This window comes from Netta rufina, assembly GCF_964035555.1.
Source record: "Netta rufina genome assembly, chromosome: 18".
NCBI lineage: Eukaryota > Metazoa > Chordata > Aves > Anseriformes > Anatidae > Netta > Netta rufina.
Genome location: NC_140142.1, coordinates 11,501,816 through 11,515,616, shown reverse-complemented (window position 1 = coordinate 11,515,616; position 13,801 = coordinate 11,501,816).

The window sequence follows — 13,801 nt, the reverse complement described above, 5'->3', positions numbered from 1 at the left end:
AGTGTGGTATAGAATCCTTGGTATAATGACCACCTGTACACAAAAATCATGAGATGTGTTAAACAATTTTAAAGATAGGCAAGGAGTGTCTCCCAACAACGAACATACCCACCTAATGTTATTTGCAGGAATTAACCATTTGTGTGTTTGGAACACGTTTTTTTTTTTTTTTCCAGTGGCATGGCACAGATCATTTTATCTCTTGGAACTGTGCCGATACATCTACCTTTTCCCGTAACTTGGGTCAAAGTTATCCCGATTTCCTGACCCCAATTGCACTTGGAAGAATTTGAATATGGGGGCTTAACACTTACACATAGCCAGTACCCTTCAGTTATCTCCTCGGGTACAACCCCTTTCTTTTTTCACAATGCTTGGAAGCAGTGTGGGAAAGGATAACTCTGTCAACTTACTAGAAAACACTGTAGTAGGTTGGGCAGTCCCAGGTATATTTACAGTCTGGACAACCAAACCTTCCCCTAGTAACTCTTTATTAGGCCCGACGACCTTGGAAGTCTCGGGTTTTCCCTTCTTTATTAGGATGAGTCCTCCCCTATCTGTTCCGTGTTCGTAAAATCTGACATTTTTCCTAGTACCCAGCTAGTATCGTCCGAGTTTGTTATATTTATATATAGAACCTTGCAAATTTCTTTATTTCCATGGAAGGTTTCTGTATACCCTATACCATGCCCTCACCACCTGTAACGGGGATCCAATTGTCGGTTACAACTTTGCAGCCCATATCCCACTTGTAAGAATTTATCCCGACCAGCCCCAAGTGTCCAGTCTGTAGCAATGGTTTCACACCCCCGGTATGCAAAATAATACACGTTCAGGCATTTACAGTACCCCCTTCCCAGGTTAGAACTTGGGCAGAAATGAAATCCCACATATTCCCAGCATCAGGGCCTCGAGATCAGCTGACATAGTGTAGAAGTAAAGCTTTCCCCCCCCCCGATGTTATCTGGGTTGCAATAACCTGTTGATCTTCGAATCGACTTAAAGTCCATTTAAAAAGGTTGGTGGGGGTGGTGTTGAGTCGCTATGCAGGATGAAATCACTGCGAGAACCCCCAAATACCGATAGGAATGGCTGAGGCCCATGTCTTTCCCCACTTATTCACTCCTCTGCCTCACTCGTCAGTTGGGTTGCAGCCAACTACGAGGTTTTAGTTCTTCTCGGCAGCAGTAGTGTTCTTCAGGGGAGAGCCTCTACCTTAACCCACGGTACCTATCGAGTTCGTCGCAATGTGAGCTTCAAGTCTTTGTTTCCTGGAGCGATCTCCCACATCTTGTCACAGGTGGGTCCTTTAACACGGCTGGCATGTGTCCATCCTTTCTCCGCAGTCCAAACGGCTGTTTCTGTAGTAAGCAGAACAACATAGGGGCCTTCCCCATCGTGGTGTTAAAAAGAGTCTCTTTCAAAGTCTTCATTAGAATTGAGGGTGATCAAGTGGCAATTCCAAGTCATAGGGCATACCATTTCAAAAGGAGAAATTCCTACATCAGTTCTGGGCTGCATCCATATGTTTAACAGTGCAAGGGGTAAGCATTTTACCCAAGAAGCCTTAGTTTCCAGCATAAGTTTTGTTAGTTGTTTCTTAATTTCACCATTCATTCGCTCTACCTTTCCAGAAGAGGAGGGGTGCCAGGGGCTGTGAAAATCCCACTCAATCTCTAAGGCCTGCTTTAACCCTTGCAGTAAAGCTTTACACTCATTCAGTCACATGGTCAATTAGGACAAACAAGTAACTCAGTAAAGTCTACCTGTATACTTTGGAAAGGTCAAAGCCCTGGCTCCCGTCCCCCTCTAGATAGGTTACAGAAGACCTTTTTTATTTACCTTTTGACATATGGTACATCCTCTGCATGTGTGCTTCCCTAAAGTATATATTTCTACACAGACATGCTTTCTTAGAACAACATCACACATTGCTTGCACCTCCCAATGACTCTTCTGATGTAAAACAGTTAATATTTGCCTCATTATCACTTTATTCAGCATTTCTCTCCCATTGGGAAGTATCCATTTTCCTTAAAATGATCCACATATTTGTAACATTAATACCTCCTTGGGAGGTTGTAATTGCTCCAAAACCTTTTTAGAATTTACCCAAATAGATAGGTGGCCCTGTAAACCCCTGAGGTAAAATTGTCCACCTATATTGTTGCTTCCACCCCCATTTCAGAGTCTTTCCAGTCAGAGGTGAATATACGTTTGCTCTCAGGGCCTGAGAGCACTCCATTAATAACACTGTTATTCCAGTCTAACAATTTACTATTTGAATGCCCAATTTAATCATCAAATCCCTTCCCAACAAGTTAGTTTCCGCCTTGGATACATACAATAATTGCCCAGTGATCATTTTATCCCCTGGTCTCAGCTTAGTATTCCCCAAAAGTGGCACTGTTATCCCAGTACCTTCTACCCCCATCACATTTAGGGTTTCATTAGTTAATTTAATCCCTGAAGCTTTACAAGTCAGTAATGACTTAGCTGCCCCAGTGTATTGGGTTTGCTGGCAAGGTTCGGGGGGGGGGGGGGGGGGGGGGAGTGGGAAACTGCAGTGGCAGCCCCCGTGAGAAAAACCCAGAAACCTCCCCGTGGTAGGTAAGGGACAATTTCATCTGGCCCCAAAGGGGCCCACTGCTGCCCAGAGCCAAGCCATGAGCAACACAGTCCGTGCCTCTGAGAGCACATCCACGAAAACAAACAGACAAACAAACGAACAAAACCCTGCTGCTCAACAGCAGTTGGGAGAGCGAGAAACCCCCCCGCAGACACCAAAGTCAGTGCAGAAGGAGGGGGAGGAGGCGCTCCAGGCGCTGGAGCTGAAGCCCCCCTGCTGCTGCTGGAGAGGCCCCTGGTGGAGTAGGCTGTTCCCCCCCCTCCAAAATTCACAATATATAGATACACAAATAAAATCAAACCACTGTAAATTAACTGCCTGTTGACAATTACACTGAGGACATTTAAACCTGATGAGCCGATAATATGCCTGGGCAAATTTTGTTCCCTTAGACATACACCTCAATGGCAGTTCTTATATTTACATATTTACATATTAACATATGAATAAAAGAATACTTCAACAAAAATGCCCGGGCTTTTATATATACAATATACAATGTACAGTTATTATTCCAGTTAGAATTATTCCTCAGCAGCTGCAAACACTATGCCAGTTGCCATTAAAGCTTGCTTACCGTCCTCCTGTTCTTTTCTTAAAATCTCGGACATCCCCAGAGTTAATGGGGATGGCCACATATTCCATTCCTGGCTGGGGTCCGCCCAATTGCTATTTCTCGTAGGGGATATAATCCCTCCCTTAAAGCAGATTTCTGATTTCTTGCCCTGCTTCTGGTTACCGGCCCCTGTGTTTCATGATCCGATTCCGATTCTCCTGGATTAGCTAATTCGGGGAGTCCATTAAGGACGGGAGCCGTTGGTGCGGGCGGTGGAATATAGGGCGGGGGTGGTGTCGGGACTTCTAAGTCCTTTCTCTTTTTATCCCTCCCTCCTTTTTCTTTTAGAGGATATAGATGCATCCTCGTATCTGAATTTATCCAGAGGTGCACATACTCACTTTCTTCTAGACTAAAGGGTTCCTTTGAGTTTACATAAATATTTAGGCCTGACAAACCCAATCTTCAAAAGACCCAAATACAGGCCAGTAAAGGTGGTCTCCTCGAATCTGTTTACCACCCCAAACTTCAACACAATAATGTATCATTTTTACTTTATTCCTTCCCCGCCTAAAAGGGGAATCCTGCCAATTTTTAATCATTAATCCCGGGGTAACCTAACATCAGATGTTACCCCATCCATGGGACCAGAAGGCTTACTCTTCTTCTGTCCCATCTTCCAGAGTGCCCTCACACACACACACACGCTCCCCCTTTTCGTGGCTCAGTCCCTCGCGGGATGTGGGAACCGCACTACCGAGGGGTCCGCTCTCTCTTCGTCCGCAATTGGACGTCTCAGTTGTCACACTCTGGGAAACCCAACCCCAACCGAACGGAACACCGGCCTATACTTACCCACCCCGTGGGTCTTCGTTCGGGCTTCGTGCACAAAGGTTGCTTGGGGTTTACCGGTTTTATTTGCTTGTGTCTAATTTTGGGTTCGTCGGTGAAGGGTTTGAATGAAAGTAGTCCTAGCGAAGGCCGCTGAAATCAGCGGGGCGCCCCCTCCGAAGGTCTTTCAATCAGATTTGCCTTCATCCGAGTCACGGCACCAAATTGTTATAAATTAGACCACACAATTTACTGGTCTATTGAAATTATTTTATTAATCAAGTAAGCAGACACAAGCAAAACAGCGCTGGGCGGCTGGGGAGTCTCCGCTCCGCAACAGCACGCAACTTCCCCTTTCCAGTGTCGCTGTTTTATAGCATTGAAGTTCCGGCTTGTCGAGACTTGTCGAGACCTGTCGAGACCTGTCGAGACCTGTTGACTTGTCGACTTGTCGAGACCTGTCCTGAGACTGCGCAGTCTGTTGTTGGGGGTCGTTATTCTTCCTCCAGTGATCATGCGTTGTGCTTGTGTTCAGGTGGGGGCAAAACAGGATGTCTTGCTTTGTCCCCTTGTTACAATGCCGTGAGTTGTGAAACCTTATCTCCTCAGTAGATTCTTTAAATTCTCAAGGACAATGAACAAACCCCTACTAATTTATCACACCGACCTCGGGCTTCTCCTCGACGGCCCCTGCAGCACCCAGGCAGGCACAGAGACCTCTGCAGGCACCTGCTCCAGCTTCAGCCACGCTCCTCAGCCCTTGCCCCTCTCGCTTGCCCTCTCCCCTCTCTCGTGCTGGAGCTAGGGGATGGGCTTGCCACTCACAGGGATGGCAACAGCGCCAATGGCAAATGCGCGCGCGCCTCACCCAGGAAGGTGGCAATGGCAAGCTGGGGAGATGCTGGCAGCAGCTGGGCTGGGAAAGCTTGGCCATGGCAACTGCTGCTTGGGACACCAAAGGGCTGAGAGACAAGACTTGGTTCTTCTTTCGGGGCATTGCTCTTCTTTCCTGCCTTCTGGATTAAATTCCTCTCCTTAGGTGGTCACTCAGCAAGGCCTCTGCCTGCAGCTCTTCTTGCACTGGCATGCCAAGGGGATAAGAACTGGGAGGTCTTTGGGACAGCAAATGATCAGTGGGATGGGAAGTGATGATGGGGATAGCAATTCACTGGAATGGGAAAAATGGGTTTTATTTGTATTAAATTTAAATTTTTAAATTTTCATTTAATTTATTGGTTTTCTTATTTAATTAAATCCACTTTATTGACTGTGTTGTACAGTATGGCATTGTTTTATTTTTATAAAATTATAAGTATTTAATAGTATTAAATATTTTTATATATTAATATAAATTATAAATATCTTTATTTATTATTTTGTTGGTTTTTATTCCTTTTCTACCCTATTAAACTCTCTTTATCACAACGCACTGGTTTGGACTTTATTTTTCCTTCCGAGTCATTCTGGATTCACTCCGGATGGGGGGACACTAGCGAACGCCTGTGTGCTTCAGATCCAAGGTCACCTTTGCCCTCAACTCAAGATACATATTTGCATCTGTTGTTGTGAAACAAAATTAACAACAGGAACAATAAAGTTACCTACTTGCTAGCAGCAGCTCTACATTTGCTGGGGTCTGCTCTGTGCATTTTGAAGACCATTCCATGCTCTTCAGCCCCTCCAGGAGGAAATGTATGGTTCTAGGAAAATGCGTCTTGACCTAATGCAAAGCTGTGACGCAGCCTGCAGCCCCTGCAAGCCCTGGCATTTTACCTGCAGCCCCTCCAACAACTCTGATGTTCCCTGCATCGACTTCAACCACTGCGGCAGGACCTGAGGCCCCTCAAAGCATTGTCACTCACCCTGCAGCCCCTCGAGCCCCTGGCATGTTCCCTGCAGCCCCTCCAGCCCCTGGCATGTTCCCTGCAGCCACTCCAAGTCTGGCACAGGCCCTGAGAGCTGGCTCCGGGGACGACCCTGTTGCTGTCTCAGGCGCCAATACACACAAGGGGAAGGAATGCATGCAGAAGTCATCTCGTTTCGGCAGGGCAGAAAGTCCTCCCAAGAAGGGGAAGGAGCAAGAGGAAGGCGAGGCAGCCTACCCCAAGGTAGGGCCATCCCAGGGCACAGGAGGCTGTTGGAAAGGAGAGCAGAGAGAAAAGCAGCTGGAAGCAGGTGATCCCCATCCCTGGGCGACCTGCGAGCCATGGGACAAGATTGCAGCTGTCCTCCGGGCGAGCACATTGTCAGCTGGCTGCTGCGCTGCTGGGATAGCAGCTGCGGGAGCCTGGCAGCAGAGGGCAGGGAAGCCAAGCAGCTGGGATCCTTCTCTGGGGAAGGGGGCACTGAGAAAGCGCTTGCAAACGGGGCACAAGCCCTCAGCCTCTGGAGGCGGCGCCTGTCAGGAGTGAAGGAAAGGGATCCCTTCTGGGAAGATGCTGTGGGCTTGCTGAGGCTCGAAGAACAGACGGTGCTGGCTGCTACCAGCGTGCTGCAGCAGCGGCAAGACAGAGCCGTGGTGGTTTTCCTCAGCTGGGCAGCTGAGCTCCAGCACAAGCGCTCTCTCCCTGCCCCTCCTCCAATGCCAAGGGGAGAAAAGAGGCTGGCAAGGGCTCAAGGGCTGCCAGAAGGACAGGGAGATCACTCCACAAGGAGCGTCACGGGCAAAGCAGGCTCAGCACAGCCTGTTCCAGTCCAGCCCGGGGCCTGCTCCTGCGGGGGCTCTCCACAGGCCGCGGCCTCCTCCAGGCCACAGCCACCTGCTCCACCGGGGGCTCCTCCAGCCACAGGGGGGCTGCAGCGTGGAGATCTGCTCCACGGGGGACCCATGGGCTGCAGGGGGACAGCCTGCTCCGCCAGGGGCACAGCCTGCTCCACCAGGGGCCTCTCCCTGCACAGGCCGCAGGGGAACTGCTGCTGTGAGCCTGGAGCACCTCCTGCCTCCTGCTGCACGGACCTTGGGGGCTGCACAGAGCTTTCTCACTCCTCCCTGAGCCAGACGCTGCTGGGCAGCAGCTTTTGTTCCCTTTCTTAGATGGGCTCTCCCCCAGGCGCAAACATCATCCTTTTGCTCTGCGTTCTGGGCAGCAGCGGGTGGGTCCCTCCTGGAAGGAGCCTCCTGGCAGCGGCCCTGAGCTCCCATGGGGCAGCTGCTGCATTCTCCTCACAGAGGACACCCCTGCAGCCCCCCGCTCCCACAGCCTGGCCACGCAAACCCAAGCCAAGACACTGAGCGAGCCTCCCTGATTGCCAGCCAGCAGCTGGCTCAGCCTGGGGCCCCAGGCCAGTGCCCACAAGACTCTCCTGGGCCTTGAAAAGCAAGCCTTGTGGGGACGGAGCACCCGCAAAGAACAGACTCACACAACAGGACTCCTTGCCAAGACCGCCACACAGACACCTGGGCCTTGAGCGGGTAGCTCACCTTGAGCGAGCTCATTTCCTTCCCAGTAGCTGAAATGTGCCCTTTTGGGGGCATTTGGGGGCTACAGCGTGCTGCTGAGAGGGATGTTGGAGCTCCTGCAGGGCAGTGCTTCCACTAAGGCAAGGCCTTTTCTGCATCTTCTACTGCCCTGCAAGCGAGGATGCTTGGGGCACACAAGAAGCTGGCAGGGGACACAGCTGCAGGGATTGCAGGGATTCCTAAAGTCATAGCCAAATACAAGAAAGACAGGAGGACGTGATGCTTTTGATAGAAAGGAGCTGGGTTTTGGGTCAAAATCCATCCCTTTTTCTATCCCGGAGACCCCCAAGGGCGTAGGACAGCAGCACTGCAGGGCAGCAAGAGATGCTGTGCATTTCTCTCTTCCCCCTGAGACAGCCACTGGGTGACGATGGTACCAAGTGTCTGGAAAGAGACCTTGCTTTCTCAGGCCCAGGTGTCCAGCTGCACACCAAGGCCGTCCCTGGCTTCCAGGCGCAGTTGCCAGGCCCAAGGCCGAGCTCCCCTGCGAACCCCCAGCCCAGCAGACCTTGCTCCTGGCATTGTGGAGCAGCCATTTCACGGCAGCCTTTTCTCCTGGCAGTCAGCTTAGCGCCGAAAGCTCTGTCACTGGGACAGCCGAGAGCCGTGGTAGCTCAGCAGAGAGTCACTGTCAGCCTTGGAGCTCACAAAGGTGGGTGGCCACAAGTGCCCTGAGCGTCCAGCTCGCAATGAGGACTGCTGTGGCACTCAAATTGTCACCTGTTTGCTGCGATGCTGGGATACCTGCTCCGGTAGCCTGGCATCAGAGGCCAGGGAAGCCAAGCAGCTGGGATCCTTCTCTGAGGCAGGGGACACTGAGAGTGGAAATGGAAATGGGGCACAAGCCCTCCGCCTCTCAAAGGAACCCCTCAGATGTTTAGGTATAGTAAACTTATGTATATCTGTGTGACTCTAGACCACAACATGTTAGTGTTCTGGTTTGTCCACTGCTTTGTTGTGGGGGCTTTGAGTTGGCCTCTACTCTTTAGGTGAATGCTGACTTCATATCTATGGTGCACTTTATTCTTAAAATGGGAAGTTTCTACCAATTTCCTGTCCAAAGTTCCTCATAAGCCAACTGCAATCATCATTTCAGAGGTATCTCCCAACTTACACATTTCCTAATTCTCCTTGATATTTACTCAAGAAATGCATTTTCACAGAGACATCATATTTTTCTCTCAGCTGGCATCTGGCTGAGCAGAATGATGTCCTTTAATTCCCTTCCACACAATAGGCAACTTGTTCCTTCTGTCTTGTGAACACTTCCTCCTAAGTTCAATACGAATACAAGTGGCAGAATTTTGCCTCATGTCTTAAATGTGTGGCAGGGCTGCCCTGTCAGGTATATTTATACTGGAGAAAAAAAAAAAAAAAAAAAAAAAAGAATAGCCATACATACCATATAACCACTTAACTTCTTCAGTTCTTCCGTTAACAGTGCATGAACATGGGGTTTTGTTGTTTTATTGTTTGTTTTAAACTCCTGACTGCCATATAGCAAACATGACAAAAACAAACAAACAAACAAAAAAAAAACACCCTTTGTTGAGAATCTCTGAGCCTGGCTCTGCTTTGTATTATCAAATGTCACTTCACCTGAACCATTTCAATCACAAGGGATATCCTTCTGTCAGGCTCAGTAGTACTTCCCAACTTTATGTCACCTGGAAATCTCAAAGCTCATATGTAATTTTTAGTCTTCGGCCACCACGTCCATACTGAACATACCTAAATTTGAAGTCATCTCTGCTCTGAATAGGAGGTTGGGTTTTCAGAGCTCCCTTCCAGCCTACATTTCTCCATGAGTCTTTGCCTCCTTAGCAGCTGCAGTTTCAGAACTGTCTCTGAGAATCACTACAGGGAACCTCTCCTTTGCCGGTAATTCCCTCTTCGAACAGTGTGAACAATTGCAAACTCCCTTGATTCACTTGCAGCCCCAAAGCCCAAATCCATAGCTAAGGTATCAGAAGCTCACAGAAAGTGAAATAGATGTAGTTCATCCCCTGTGTAGGGGAGCACTGGTCCTACAAAGGCAAGCTACTAAATTCTCTGGAAACAAATTAGCTTTAATAAATTATCTTGTAAATTCCACATTACCCGCTACTTCCCTAGTCTTATCTCTTCTTGCTACAAAACTTTGCCCAGCGTTGATGTCAAACTAACAGGCCTGCACTTGTCTGGATCACTCTTTACATTCTCCTGGACAGAAGTATATTTGTTACTCTCCCATTCTGGGGACTAGCCCTGATTTGCACAATTGTGATGTATTTTTCCTACTTGAGTTGTTGTTCTGTGTGCCAATGCTGTTAATAGGCTAGGTAGATATCAGCTTGTCATTTTTCACTTGAATCACTGTAGATTTTTATTTCACCTCAGATGATGTTGTGCCTAGTGCCCTACCCTCATTTGCAATGGGAATCCTGTCACTGCCCTTAATATCACATTGTTGTTGCTGTTAGATGCAGGAAATAAGATTTGCAGCATTTGAGACATCATTAACTTTTGATCTATTTTTGCCTCGAGTATGCAACTGTCCTAATTTGTTCTCTTTGTTCCCCCTGGTTTCTGTGGCTTAAGTATCATTTACTATTATTGTTTAATTTCCTATGTGAAGGAGGTTTTGGGTCATTCGTACTTTATTTCTGCAGTTTTTAACCTCTGAAATGTACCTTTTCTCATTGCTTTTTTCCCATCTGAATTTTGAATTTTAACTCTGCCTTCTCTGCACTCCAGTCCCAGAGATGCTTAGTCAGACTCAATTATTCATTTCCTTAGATTTCAAAGTTTGCATTTGTAAGCCTCAAAAATTTCATTCTAAGCCTGGTTTTGTTTTATGTTTTGTTTTATCAGTTTTATGGTATGATAAGCTTTTGCTTCCACTGAAGGGTAGAAGTCATTATGAATAGTGCCAACAAAACAGAAACATAACAATGAAAATGATATTTGAATTCAGAATAGGTATTTAAAAAGTTCACCTTCTCCAGCACAAATGGGGAAAGTAAAATAAATAAATAAATAAATAGAGCAGTCCTAAATCATCAAAACTGGCCAAAGAATTAGAAGAAGCACTATTTTTCCAAGGCTGCAATGTTTTCCATTCATCTCACTGGGCCAGCAGAGCACTAGAGAGCTGGATGCACTGAACTCCTGGCTGATACCCTAAATGACCTGCAGGAAGATCTTCTTATCTCTGTCCCCCCGTTTCTCCTTTCAATCTCTGTTCTGTCTGTTTGTATCACTAGCTATCAAAGCGCTACTGAGATATGCACGTGCAGTGCCCAGCACAACCTTGTTTCAGGCTCCAGTGGGACCTTTAGGCATTACCATCCTATAAACAAGTCACAGTGATAGTGAGTGTAATTACAGTCGTCAAACTATTCCAGCTCCACATCATTAGCCATGCCCTGAGCTAAATAACATTTTAATCAGTTTGATATGTCATCTGTGGCTTTCTTCACTGTCACTTGCAATCCAGCAAACTCCTTCCTTCATGTTGCTAGATTAGACAGAGGGTTCTTAACTGCAGACATCCACTTCCCTGTTCAGGAAGCAGTGAGACCTTTCATCTTCACCCAGAATTAAGATGATATCCAAGCATCATGAGACACAGCGCGTATGTCTCCCAGGCCCATCCCATAAGAGCAGGACATTTACCTCACATGAGAAGAAGACTTAATGCAGAGGCAAAGCAAGATACTCGGTGTCAAAGCCATGTCTGGATGATCATTAAAGACAGACCAAAATTACCCAGTACAGGAGGAAAATCTATCATTCGAAGAAGATTATGGTCTCTGATTATTAGTTTCAAAATTAGTTTTTTCTTTGGATTTCCTCTGAACTTAAACTTAGTTTGGAATGCCTTTGGTTTTGAATAGTTCTGAAATTGTATTACTTCTCCTAAGTAAGTTGATAGTCTGTTCTATTTACGTGAAATTCAAATAATATAGTGAAGGATCTGCCATCAGTTTTACTGTGTGCCAGGCTGAGAGCCTTCCTGTACTTAAAGGCAACCTATAGGAAAGCTGGGGAGGGGGTCTTTATCAGGGCCTGGAGTGACAGGACATGGAGTAATAGCTTTACACTGAAAAGTTAGATTTCTGATATATGTTAGGAAGAAATTCTTTACTGATAGTACTTCACATCCAGGCACTCCAGCCCCTGGCATGTTCCCTGCAGCCCCTCCAAGCCTGGCACAGGCCCTACAGCTGGCTCCGGTGACGACCCCGTTGCTGTCTCAGGCACCAATACACACAAGGGGAAGGAATGCATGCAGAAGTCATCTCGTTTCGGCAGGGCAGAAAGTCCTCCCAAGAAGGGGAAGGAGCAAGAGGAAGGCGAGGCAGCCAACCTCAAGGTAGGGCCATCCCAGGGCACAGGAGGCTGTTGGAAAGGAGAGCAGAGAGAAAAGCAGCTGGAAGCAGGTGATCCCCATCCCTGGGCGAGCTGCGAGCCATGGGACAAGATTGCAGCTGTCCTCCAGGCGAGCACATTGTCAGCTGGCTGCTGCGCTGCTGGGATAGCAGCTGCAGGAGCCTGGCAGCAGAGGGCAGGGAAGCCAAGCAGCTGGGATCCTTCTCTGGGGAAGGGGGCACTGAGAAAGCGCTTGCAAACGGGGCACAAGCCCTCAGCCTCTAGAGGCGGCGCCTGTTGTTATAAGTTGCCCCCTTAATTAATTTTCAGAGAGCATTGCATTAATAATAGAAAGGAATTTATTGAGTAAGCAACAGCAAGCAAAACAGCGCTGGGCGGCCGGGGAGTCTCGGCTCCGCCAACGGCGCGCACCTCACCCCTCCCAGGGTCCCTTTTTATATCTTGGTGATTTCAGGATTACGCAGCACATCTTGGTGTATTCTGCGACTGCGCGCACTGTTGCTAGGGGGTCGTCTCTGTCCCTCTGGTGGTCGTAAAGATGAAGGCCGTAGTCTTCCTCAGCATTGTGGTTCAGCTTCTTTCTTTATTTGGTCATGTTGGCCCAGCGTGGGACAGGAAGGCGAAATGTTGATACACTAGTTTAACAACTTATCAGGAGATGGTTACATGAACTTTGCAGCAGTGTTTTCTAAACAAAAGAGGCTACTGAGATTCAGAAGGAGAGAAGGGGAGACGGTTCTCTTTTTGTTACATTAAGCAAAGGAATTTTCATAGTGTCTAGCTAAGCATTATACATCTCCTTACTTCAGCAGGAAACAACAGAACTCCTTGTTTTTATAATACAAAAGACAATGAACAAACATTTATGGTGTATGTATTACAATCCCTCCTTTTTCTTTTAGTTACTCATTTTGTTCATTGAATCTCTGCAATGCTTGGCTACTAAGAACTAATGTTTCCTCTATTTCTTCGTTAGTACTTACTGGCTCATATTCGGCACGTATGAGCATTAGATGTGCCGCTTCTAAACGACCCTTTACTATTGCAATCAATTTATTAAAAATACATGGCCCGAAAGTTAGTGCTACTATTAATAACAATAAAGGTCCTGCTATAGTTGATAGTAAGGTAGTAAGCCAAGGTGAATAATTAAACCAAGATTCATACCAATTCTGCCGGTCTTCATATTCCCGTTTTCTCTTCTCCAATCCTTCCCTGAGCTTGGCCATGGTATCCCTTACCACTCCAGTATGGTCAGCATACATGCAACATTCTTCTTTCAGGGTTACACACAACCCGCCCTGTTGTAGAAATACCAAATCTAATCCTCTACGATTTTGTAGCACTACCTCTGAGAGTGACCTGACAGATTTTTCCAGGGCTGAGATAGATTGTTCAATCCGGGTCAGGTCCTCGTCCACAGCAATGCGTAAAGAAGTGAACTCTTGATTTTGTTTGACCAATGAAGCAACCCCAGTACTGACCCCTGCTCCTCCCAAGATTATTAAAGTGGCCAGAGTTAAAGCTGTGATTGGTTCCCTTTTTTCCAAATGATAATTTGCTGTCGTGTGCTGAGTATACATGTAATCCTCAGAATGGTATAAAATCCTTGGTATAATTATTACCTGTACACAAAAATCATGAGACGCATTAAAGACTTTTAACGATAGACAAGGAGTCACACCTACTGATGAGCAAACCCACCTAGCATTGTTAGCCGGGATTAACCATTCAGCTGATTGTTTTCCACTCTCCGTGATATTACATAGGTGGCGCTTCCCCCCAGGAACCGTGCCCACACATCTACCACCCCCAGTGACTTGTGTCAGTGTTACCCCTATATCCTTTCCCCAGTTGCATTGTAGAGGGTTGCTCTCGTTTGTGCGGGTGAACTCCCCAAGGTCCCCTATAGCATCATAATATGGGGGCCTTGTACTAAAACATAACCAGC